The following is an 11,922-nucleotide window of genomic DNA, read 5'->3' on the forward strand; positions in this document are numbered from 1 at the left end:
CTAAGGTCTACTGGGGCTAGATCCCACCCCACCTCCCAAAGACCATTCTATTACCATATATAGGTAGTGGTGAGTGTGAACACACTTAGGACCACCGGGCCCCTTTTTCCCTCTTTAGGAGTTTTTTTCCCCCGGCTTGTATATACACATGAAACCCTAAGGGTTCACTTATCATTGTATTTTGCACTTGAGCAATACATTCTATATTGAGTGCTATTGAGCTTCTTCTTCTCCAAGCTTTTCTATGTCGTGTGTGGGTGTTTCTGCAACCCTACTCCAGCAATTGGTATTAGAGCAAGCAATGCATGTGCCTGCGCATCTCTGCCATCCCAACGAATTTGCTCAGTAGTAGGTGGTGGTGATGGTAGAACAGAATGTGCAACAAACTAGACCCTGCAACATCCTCAACTACTCCTGCATCATCAATTGACGTTCCAGCCATAATAGGACGTACATCATATCCTTGCATAATGTTCCATAGACCCTTTGCAACCAGTACATGGCACATCATGTATGCCCATAATGGATAATTGGTGCCATCCAATTTATCCTCAGCAGTCAACAAGCGGAAGCAATGTGATGGGGGGATTGCGTTGTGTCAGACACAATATATAGAGACATTGTTGAGGAGGTTCAGCCTTGAAGACTACAAACCTATTGCTACTCCCATGGAGGTAGGTTTGAAGATCAATTTTCATGATGCTGGAGATCTATTTGATGTCACCCTCTATCAACAAGCCGTTGGGTGCCTTATTTATGTATGCATAACAAGGCCAGATATTCAGTTTGCAGTCTCACAAGTGAGCAGATTTATGCATAGCCCAGGGTCTAAGCATTGGCAGGCAGTTAAGCGTATCTTTTGCTACTTACAGAGCACTATTCATCTTGGGTTGTTTTATCCCAAGGGGGGTTCTTTGCCGCCAGATTTACATGCTTTTTTCAACTCAGATTGGGCTGGTTGCTATGACATCCGCGTGTCCACCAGTGGTTTTTGTTTCATGCTTGGTAGCTCATGCATATCATGGTTGAGTAAGAAGCAGCCTACTGTGGCCACTTCTAGTTGTGAAGCTGAGTATAGGGCAACATTCATAGCTACGGTTGAGTGTGTTTGGCTCAGACGCCTTATGGTTGATTTGGATGTTGGACAAGACTCTCCTACCACCATTTTCACTGACAGTCAAAGCGCATTGGCAGTTGCAAGGAACCCACTTTTTCATGCTTGCACAAAGCACATTGAGGTGCATTATCATTATGTCAGGGAGAGACTCTCTGCAGGAGAGATCAGTTTGGCTTATGTACCAACACAGGACAACCTTGCAGATCTCTTCACAAAGGCATTGTCTCGTGAAAAACTTGAAGCTTTTTGCAAAGCTTTGGGCTTGCTCCCCCTTGTGGATTGATTGGAGTCCATAGGGCTGGCACTTCCCTCTACTTTATGTGCCAACTCATGTTCACCTCATCACTCCCAGGGGGGATTTGTTACCATATATAGGTAGTGGTGAGTGTGAACACACTTAGGACCGCCGGGGCACTTTTTCCCTCTTTAGGAGGTTTTCTCCCCCGGCTTATACATATGCTTGAAACCCTAAGGGTTCACTTATCTTTGTATTTTGCACTTGAGCAATACATTTTGTATTGAGTGCTATTGAGCTTCTTCTTCTCCAAGCTTTTTTGTGTCGTGTGTGTGTGTGTTTCCATAACCCTACTCCAACACAGTCTCACCCCTCCCCCCCCATCACCATTAGCTATATAAAGGCACCCCTCCCCCCTCATTTTAACACACAACCCAGCCAAGAGCAATAGCTATGAGCAATTGCACTCTCTCTTGGTCTCAACCTCGCCTCACAAAATCTCTCTCGCTCTCTCTTGTGCCCCATCTCTCCCTCTCTCTCATCCTCTTCTTGCACGCTATACTTGCCTCTCTATCTCTTATTTAGCATTTATGACGCACCTTAAAGCCGTATTTTGGCACCATGGAAGCTGGTAACTTGGGATAGCATTAGGCGTGACCACACATCCGGCTAAGGCATACCTAGGGCCAATTTGGCCTAGGGTATAGCTCATCGAAATGTTGTAAAAGGGGCAATACCATAGGAGTTACTCTTGGGGCAGAATCGGCCCAAGGTTTAACTCTCTCTGAGATCTACCTTTTGTCATGATGCCTTGCAAGTACACCCACCGTGTGCCCCTCCGCAACACCACTCACTCAAAGGCTAGGGATTCCCATGCCACCACTCCCCCACCTAATGGGTGTGGCCATCATCCCTAACTTAAATCTAATGCTCCCTCTTTTGACAACAATACTACCAACACTAACCTCATAGCATTTACTACGAGCACTCTTGTTGTTGCCGCAGGCCCACAAACTCTTGCCACCAGTGGTCCATCCCCTACTGCGGTCCCTACCTCTTCTGTTGCACCATTTCCTGGTGCAATGAGAGCCTTATTGACCCCGGTAACTCACTCTCCAATTCTAGCTCAAAGTGTAAGTGGTCTATATTCAAACACAATAGAATCATTGCAGATCCCTTGGGTAGGAAGAATGAGATTAAACTAATGATTGTTTGTTGTTTGTTGGCATGGATTCTACGGTCTACCCACGTGTTGGTAATTTTGGACAAGGATGACTTGCCTCAATGGTATAAGAGCAAAAATAAGTTATGCTTGCAATGTATATAGCTTGGTTTGCTATTTTCTCTTGTTTGATACCATCCTATGTGCCGATGCCAGGAACAGGTAACCAATGCTGGACAACGCATTGGGGTAACTACGATAAACCCTCCATTGTAGGGAAACCGACCGACAATGCTTGGGAGCCAGGTTGGGGTAACTTCCAGGAAGACTATCCAATCCTCTGGAAAGGAATGGACCCTACCTAGGACAACCATAACCATGATGCTCTATGGCCTTGCCAGTGGCATGGGGTGAGGTACAAGGGACTATACACCTAGCTGGTAGGAGGTTTTGGCTATGACGGCATGGGGACAAGTAAGGAATGTAACTCGAGATGCCGAGGGAATCTTGTTGGGCACTGTCACTGGATGCACTGCATTCTTAAGTATAAATAAAGGTTGTTATGTTGTTTGCTAAACTCTTTTAAATGTTTGCACATTATTAAGGGTAAAGGAGAACTATGTTAATTATCTAGAAATAATGAAGGAACAATGTCCATGTCTTGCATCCATGATAACCCTATGGTAGGACTAGAAAACCTCACAATCAATGGTTTTACTTAAAGGAAAGTGGGTGGCAGGGTGGTCCCAAGCATGCGGGAGCTTTCTTTTTCCACGATAGAATCCAATAGCCAAGGCCATAGGATTTGAGTTCCCTCTGGTAGGAGACCCAAGGAACCAGCCTATGTGACTGTGAGGGGCATTGGGACCTACCAAGTGACCCACCTTGTCCTGGGATAGAGAGATCCCGGGCGGTAGGTGTCTTACATTTTTGTCCACATATGTGTTACAATATAGTAGCTACAACATTCTTGAAACAATGCATAATATCCAAAAGGTGATTGATTATAATCTCTTTCCAATATGGCAATGCATAAATGGTATTCACTTCCTCCATCCCTTGCAATGAGAATTATTTACCATCATCCCATGATTTTTTCTAGTCATTCATCAGTATCATTCTACTTGGAGCTAGCCTTTGATCTTGTCCTTGCATAGGATGATCCATAGGAAGGAACCTAGTGTGCCTCTCATAAACCATCTTGTGAAGATGATCACTATAACAAGCTTGCAATCTTGGACCACATATAGGGCATGCATGATATCCTTGAACACTATATTTGCTTACATCCGTGTACCCAAGATAATCATGCATAGTCCACATGAAAATAGCTCTCAAATTAAATGCTTTATGAAACCCTTTCCTTGAATGGTCAACCATTTTGATGCCTTTCCAAAGTTCTTATAGCCCAACAATAAATGGAGCCAAATATATTAAAATATCCTTCACCTTTCTCTTTCTTGGTATAAGTAAACATAATATAAGATGTCTCTTTTTAATTGACATCCATGGAGGAATGTTGTAGTTAGTTCACTAGAACCACTGGCCTAGTAGACCATTTTGTTGAATGAAGACCAAATGGATTCACACCATCCGTTCCAAGTCCCAATCTCAAAGAGTGTGGTTCTGTTTCAAACATAAGCCATTTTGTCTCTAAGTGTTTCCATGTAGGAATTTTTAATGGTGTTTGCATAATGCCATTTGTAGAGCTATCTTTTGCATGTCATGACACAAGACTTGCAATTTCCTTACACCTAAATATATGCTTAATGTGTGGAATGAGTGGAAAATGTCTCATAACCTTATTTGGAACCTTGTTTCCTTGAACATCTTTTTTGATAATGTGATGCACCACACTAAGGACTATACATTTCATTTGCTAGCTATTTTCTAAACAATACATGATCATTGGGACAAGCATTTATACCCTCATGGTCAAGGCCAAGAGTGGACAATATCTTCTTTGCTTCATTGTGTGACTATGGCATACAATTCCCTTTGGGAAGAATTTTTTGCAATAGTTGAAACAAAGCCAATACACAAATATCAAACCAACTAGGTTGAGAAGACTAAGAAAAACTCATAATTTTGATACCTTTGCCCCTTCATACAGTAATTTGATGATTTACTCTTTGATTTTTGATTCACATTCTTGTTTTTTCTTTGCTTCCTCATTGATTGCCACATCCTCTTGTGGTAAAATATTACAAAAGAAACCGTTAAGCATATCTTGTATTCCCATCTCAAATTCTAATTTCTAAATTTTGAAAGTGAGCAAGCAAGTAGTGAATAAGTATATAATCCATACCTGTTTTTAAGTTTTTAGTTTTCATTTTCATTTTTATAGTTTTCTTCAGAAATTTCCAATCAAAAGAATGATTTTGAATTGAAATGTTTTCCACTTTCAAAAATATTCTTGATAACTGTACATTATCAAAGTCTTTTCTTTTGGCAAATGATGTCTCAACTTGTTTGATACTAAGAAATATCTTTACTCAAATTTATGATAAAATCCACGTCTTGGGATTTGTAAACGCTTGAATTTTGATAAAAAAATATAAGGCTCATTTTTTTTCAAATACATGATTTTTTTACATGGCTAGCTATATGATGATTTTTAGTAACTAGAGCATCCAACGGTGCCACATGGAGATATGTGCACCGTTGGATGAACGTTGTGTGTGTGTGCATGTGACATATATATTTTCAATGTCATAGGGACAATCTCAAGAGATCGTGCTAGCCTATTTACGCACACACAGAGAGAGAGAGAGAGAGAGAGAGAGAGAGAGAGAGAGAGAGAGAGAGAGAGAGAGAGAGAGAGAGAGAGAGAGAGAGAGAGGGAGGGAGGGAGGGAGGGAGGGAGGGGGGTGAGACTCAGCGAGAGAGAAATAAAGAGCTGTCAGCACCATGCTGACCTATTTGCGCATAGAGAGAGAGAGAGACACAGAGAGAGAGAGAGAGAGAGAGAGAGAGAGAGAGAGAGGTAGACTCAACAAGAGAGAAAGAGAGAGTTGTCATTTTTGTTCTGATTGTGTGAGAGAGAAGCCCAATAGATGTATCATGACTGAGCATGAGAGAGAGAGATTACAAGTGCTGCCCAATTATAACCTCAACGCAAGGAGTATGTGAAACTATAGTGGAGACTAGTAGAAATGAGAGGTTTTGTGTGGTTGGAAAAGATTGTCAAAGAGCACCAAGGTGAGCCTCTTCCCATAGTCAAAGCATTTGAAGATATCAGCAATTTTAGTTACACTAATCCAACACGCCACTCCTCTGGTATAAGAATAGTTAGATTTGTCAAAGAAGCATTCAGAGTAGACTTGCCAGATCTATAATGGGTTCATGTTTGCAGTAGACAACCTTTTATAGGTTTTGAGAAAATATGATTCAAGTGAATTGTACTACAAAGGCAACCCATCATAAAGCTATTCATCAAATACATACTTCAGCCACGTAATGGACTTTGTTGGTGGTGGCATTGCCATAAGCTATCCACTTGCAAAGGCCCTATCAAACATACTAGATGAATGTTTGGAGTGGTATCCTTTTAATCTTTGAAAATAAAGATGACCAGCTACATGCTTGCATCTCTGAATTAGGAGTACCATGCACAAAAGAGCCTGGATCTCATTAGTTTCATGTCCATGACAATGCCTTTGGTCTGATGGCAAATCACCCTATCGCACCTTTCATATCTATGCATCACTTGGATGAAGTAGGTTGGTTCTTTCCTAGATACGTTGCCTTGGAATGCGGATAGAGCCTAGTAGCTTCTTGCAAAGGTGCATTTTCTATGATCGAGAGCAAAAACTTACATTTTCAATTTCATTAGGTTATGTAGTCCAAGTGTATCCATGTGTTCTACTCCCTAAGTATTTGGAGATATCAGAGATTACTTTCAAGGCATGCAACAAAAAGGATGGTGGAGGGGAATTTGATTTTGACACTTGAAATGCCATTAAGTCGCATTGCAATGAGCATCTGCTTTTCTTTTTAGATAAGCACTATCTTGAGGGATCACATGTAGTGAGCATTTATAATAATGACTTGAGATTGGCTAGCCAAAGGTGGTGGTCATTTTGCTTTTCTTTTGCCTCTCACCAACATGATATGCAATGCATTTGTGTTCTAAGCAAAGCAATGACTAAGCATGGGTTTGATGCATGCTACACAACAAGAGAAGGGAGTTGTACATGCACATAGTGCTCCTACTGGGCAAGAGAGTGTACGGTTCACAACAAGGTAGCACTAGCAAAGCAACGATCTAGTTTAAAAAAATATGAACCATCATCTAGAAACTCTCTTAATGTGGATCTACAAGGTTTGTTTGTTACTTAAAAGTTAGCCATGTAAACACATAACTCCAATCTCAAAGGTATCCAATTCTTTATGCACATCCTTTCTTTTAATTTCACCAACCCCGAAAAAAACCCCAAAAAATGGGGGGGCATTGGCAATTAATTAAGCATCAAGTGCTCTAGATGCATAAATTATAGATGGAAGGTATGGTTTTTCATCTACAACAGGGTCGGTGAGCCCACAAATTTGGATTGTACAATTCTTTAGGGCTTTAGGGTCTCGTCTCAAATTATTTACAAGAGTAGAGTCGTTATCATGCATATTGTTGCGCTAATTAGAGTCACCTCTTGTAACAAACTTAATTAGATCTAGGGTCTATTTCTCTACATCTAGAGCTATATGATCTAAACAAATTTGGTGTGTAATATAAGCTCTTGGCTACATTGTGTGGTGCATGTGTCAGCCAATCCCCATATCAAGTGATAGTATAATGGATTTGTTCACCTTGTCTTGGCCAAGCAAGCTCGTTTAAGTTCCCCTAGTGCCCTCATGAGGCCCTTCTTGTTCATCTCTTACACAACATGAGGCGTCACAAAGTGTACAAGTAACAAGGACTTGACTAAAATAAATTTGTGTGAATTAGGAAAAAAATCCCAATTGTGACTTTCCTTTTTCTTTTCAATTGCATCAACCTCCCCAAGATTTATAAACTACATTTGTAAAATAATGTGCCTTAGAGGCGCACTAAAATGCTTGAGTACACACATGTCAAAGTGTGATTTAACTAGCCCTTTCTTTTACGCAAGGCTCCAAATTATTATGTCAAATATATAAGTTGTAAGAGAATCATTGCCAAGTCCAAAGCGTATATAGCATTCACTAGTTCTCCTTTAGCACAAAATTGGTTAAGGTACAAGTCAAAAGTGGAAACTTGGATAAAGTGCTATTGAAGTCCAAGTCATCACTAACCTTGCCTCTTCACTGTTAGGGCACTAATCAATTTGCTAGCTTCATTATCCATGGATGTTTCCTACCTAATTCCAACCCTCACCAAAGCTCTTGAGCTTACATCATTGGATTGTTGGACACCAAAGCCACCAAATCCTAAAGAAGTATCCTCTTGAATGTCACATAATAGCTATTGGGGCTAGTCTCAAAGAGCCCAAGCATGACTTATGCCAATTTCAGATGCTTGTGGGTGAGGAGGAACTTGGGATATATAAATCTCTTCCACTAGTGCCTTCTTACAAGATAGATTCCTTGCGGTTGAGTGCATGTACCACACACAAAGAGAAAGAAAGCACCTCTCTAACTCTCTCATTTGTTTCTTGATTGTTTCGCACCTCAACCCCACTTTTGTCTACTCAATCTCAAATTAACAAAACAAGTAAAAGCCTTGAATTTCTCATGTGTTTGCTTAGCAATTAGAACTATGTGTGAGGTGTGTGTGTATTCTATTTGTGTTGAGGGTCTTTTTTTCCCCATTGATCCTTGCAACCTTATGTCTCTATTTACAAATAGGTATGGAAGGATACACAAGTATGAAAAGAAAGAGACAACACACAACTTTCATTACTCTAACAAAACAAAAAATAAAATTGAGGCCTTCTCTATCCTATTGGCATGCAATACCTAAGCTCATGCATGAATGGAAGGAACAAAAGAGCAAATTATTTGAATACATCAATATATGTCCAACATGTGGAATGACAAGTTTTTGACCACAAGCTTGACATGGCAAAAACACAAGCATTGACATTGCAAGCATCGGATACCTTTCAAATTTCATTCTTGTATAAGCATGTGCAAGAGCTGGTATAGCAATCGCCACCTATCGATGTGAGATGTGCAAATGCAAATCAATCAAAATTCATACATCACAAGTCATTCTATTAATATCCCCTAACTATACAAGACAATCGCTATCCTCAAAGCCAATCCACCTTCAAATGCTTAGCACTAATGATATATCTATTCTAGTAAAGAAGACATTTAATGTGATTGCCTCTAAAACTCTTGAGCAACGATCACTATGAGACAATCCTTTGCTACCTTGGTCAACTACTAAAGGCTAAAAGCATGCTTTGGTGGTACAAAAAAAGCACCAATTTTCATTCTACCAAAGCAAATTGGGGGGCGGGTATAATTTTTGTAAATAGAGTCAAATTTTGTCAGACCTTGTGCTTTTAGGATCTTCTTTCAAAGATCTATCCATTGGTATATAATATGATAGGTAATCTTTTTTTCCACTTGTCTAAATTATTGTACCATAAAAACTTGCCAAATGTATTGTCAAGGACAGTCCTTTTTGTACCACCCAAGCATGCTTCTAGCCTAAATAATTAAGCAAACTAGAGAAGGACATTTCTGAATCAAAAGTTGTAGAGGTGCTGGCCTTTAACATCATGCACAACCCAATTGTCAAAAAGTACATGACCAACATGGAGCGTCCAAACAAAAGAACAAGCATTTGTATTGTTAGTCAAGAAACTATTCAAAACATCATCTCAAAGGAACATGCGGTTGCTCCATTCCAACTCATGGAAGCTATGAAGGACAATCCCAACCTATCATTGCTACAAAACTTGGAGGAGGCTTCTTCATGGATAAGGCTATAACATAAATGACATGCATGAGTTTGCTACTATTCAACTTGGTTATGATGATGCCCAACTCACAGAATGATCGACTAACTTCACAACAAGTGGTCTACCCTCAATAAACAACTCATAAAAAGACCTCACAATAGAGATAGCTCTCTTTCCATTCCTTTTTCCATTTGGTCAAGGGCACCACAAAGGCAATGAAGCCTTTAGCGAACTACATCCACATGCAAATAGAAACCTTATTCTCTGTATACACTCTCTACAAACCATACCTTTTGATGATGTTCCAACTAAAGCAAGTAATAATGATTGCAAAAAGTTTCTCAACAAATTATTTACAACATGACTTGGACAAATTCAAGAGGAAGAACCATAATGCAACATACCAACAAGCATTCAAACATATTCTATGTTACATGATGCGAGCATCAATGCCTAGCTTGCCATCTTGGAATAGAAAGTACTTGAAAGATTTGATTACAATGGTTGAGGCTTGGGGGCCACCATATTTCGTATTGACTTTCACTACATATGAAGTCTCAACAAGTAGGTGGCAAGAGATTGATACAATTGACACATTGGTAGCCAATTTCAATCCAAACTTCAATTGGTCTAATTGTGCATTGGAATGTGCTATTCTTTTTCACTTGAGGTTTCAAATGTTCATGAATACCCAATTGCTAACAAGCAAAGGAATATGTAGAGCAATACTACATCATTTGGTCAGGTATGAGATCCAAAATAGAGGCTCGCTATATGCTCATGTTATCCTATGGGTTGAAGATGTGGATAGAGCAAGAGTTGCACATGAAATAGCAGCATGCATACCAAAAGAGAACAACAAGGATCCCTATACTATGGTTGTATGTGATCTTGCAATTAGTAAACAACTACACCACTACAAGCATGGCGGTTGTCGCTTCCACCAAGGGACAAGACAAGTATGTAAATATGGATTCCCTTTTGAGGTACGAGACAATCCCAATCCAGTATTAGATTCACAAACACAAAGATGGTTATATTATCGCCCAACCTATGAGCATAGAAATGTGGTTCCATATCACCTAGCAATCTTGCTTGCATGGGATGCCCTCATGAACATCCAACAAGTTACAAACTCAACTATTTCACACTACTTGTTAAAGTATGCTATGAAAATTGAACCGTTAGGAAAACTCAACCTCAACTATGAGGATGCATCATGTCCAAAGCTGCACAAACTAGAAAAAACAAAACTAAAGATGATCTCTGCAAGCTTATTGTCAAAGTTGATATCAGCAACACAAGCAGCATTGAATTGTCCATAAATCTTGATGATATCAAGAAGTGAAAACATACAACATTTTCAAACTACCGGACCATTAGGCTACAATGATATGATTGGACATCTAGCACATTGTAAGAAGTATTATTTTTTGAAAAATGAAAACAAATTAAACTAATTGATGTGTTTAATGTGTGGCAAATAAATGATGATACATGATTTGTTTTCATCTTGTCTACACGTTCAATGTGCATTTAATGATGAATTGTAACAAACTACGTATGCACAGCCGTGCATACCTAGTTGCATATAATGTACTTCTTTTCAAAGGGTCAATGTATTGTATACACATAATTTGTGTTTTAGACATTTTGCATATATCAATAATAAAACTTAGGTGATAATACTTGTCATAGAAGGGTATTGCACAAGAATCTATCTTTGCATAGTGTGTATAAGTGAGCCCACACAAACGCAAGTGTGCTTTGGAAGAGGGTATGTGCTTAAGAGAAGTGTGCCTATAACACAACTTATCTTGTAAGTGATTGCAAGATGCATAGCTCCTAAAAAGCAGCATCCATCTCCCCCCTCCTTCTCATGAATCGTAGAAATTGGGAAATTTCAAAGTAAGATTTGAGAAAACATGTTTCCACTAGAAATGAGAACGTTTTCCACATAATCTCGGTGGATATCTCACCTTAGGTTAGGCTAACTGTTGAGATATTGTGATGTCAAAGAACCAACAATCAATTGAGTTTCAAAAAAGAAAGCTCCTTTTCTTCAAAGGGATTATATATTGAAGTTAAAGTTTTGGTTGAAAATACAATCTCATTCTTGTATAGTGGCAAACATTCAATTAAAAGGTTATGGAATGATTAGCAAAAGGATTTTTGAAGTCTTAAATAAGGAGGCTTGTACTATTATGCTAAGTTGCATACATCGGGGGTTTCTTACAAATTGATGAACCCATGTAATGTCTCCCCTTTAATAATTGTGAGTGCCTTGAATGGAGAAGTAAAAGGTTTGCTTGATACCAATCTTGCTAAGATCACATTTTTTATAGTAGCAACAAATAATAAAGAGCATGCTTTGAGCATAGGTTTGAATAAGGAGGTGTTAAGTGATCAAATTATGGTGGATTTTAAGGTGGTAGAACATAACAATTCTAACGGAAATGAGCATCCACTAGCTGAAAATATGAGATATTATAGGTGAATCATTTCAACTTTGTGTCAA

The 11,922-nt window shown here is 39.3% G+C and overlaps 2 pseudogenes; both read left to right on the forward strand.

The window, feature by feature from the left end:
• Positions 1-668: 668 nt before the first annotated feature.
• Positions 669-1,400, forward strand: LOC148039337 (secreted RxLR effector protein 161 pseudogene; annotated as a pseudogene).
• Positions 1,401-2,892: 1,492 nt separating this feature from the next.
• LOC148039338 (uncharacterized) overlaps positions 2,893-11,922 on the forward strand; it is a 13,765-nt pseudogene continuing 4,735 nt past the window's right edge.

This window comes from Lygodium microphyllum, chromosome 3, assembly GCF_053477565.2.
Source record: "Lygodium microphyllum isolate KBCC chromosome 3, Lygodium_microphyllum_v1.1.10, whole genome shotgun sequence".
Lineage (NCBI taxonomy): Eukaryota > Viridiplantae > Streptophyta > Polypodiopsida > Schizaeales > Lygodiaceae > Lygodium > Lygodium microphyllum.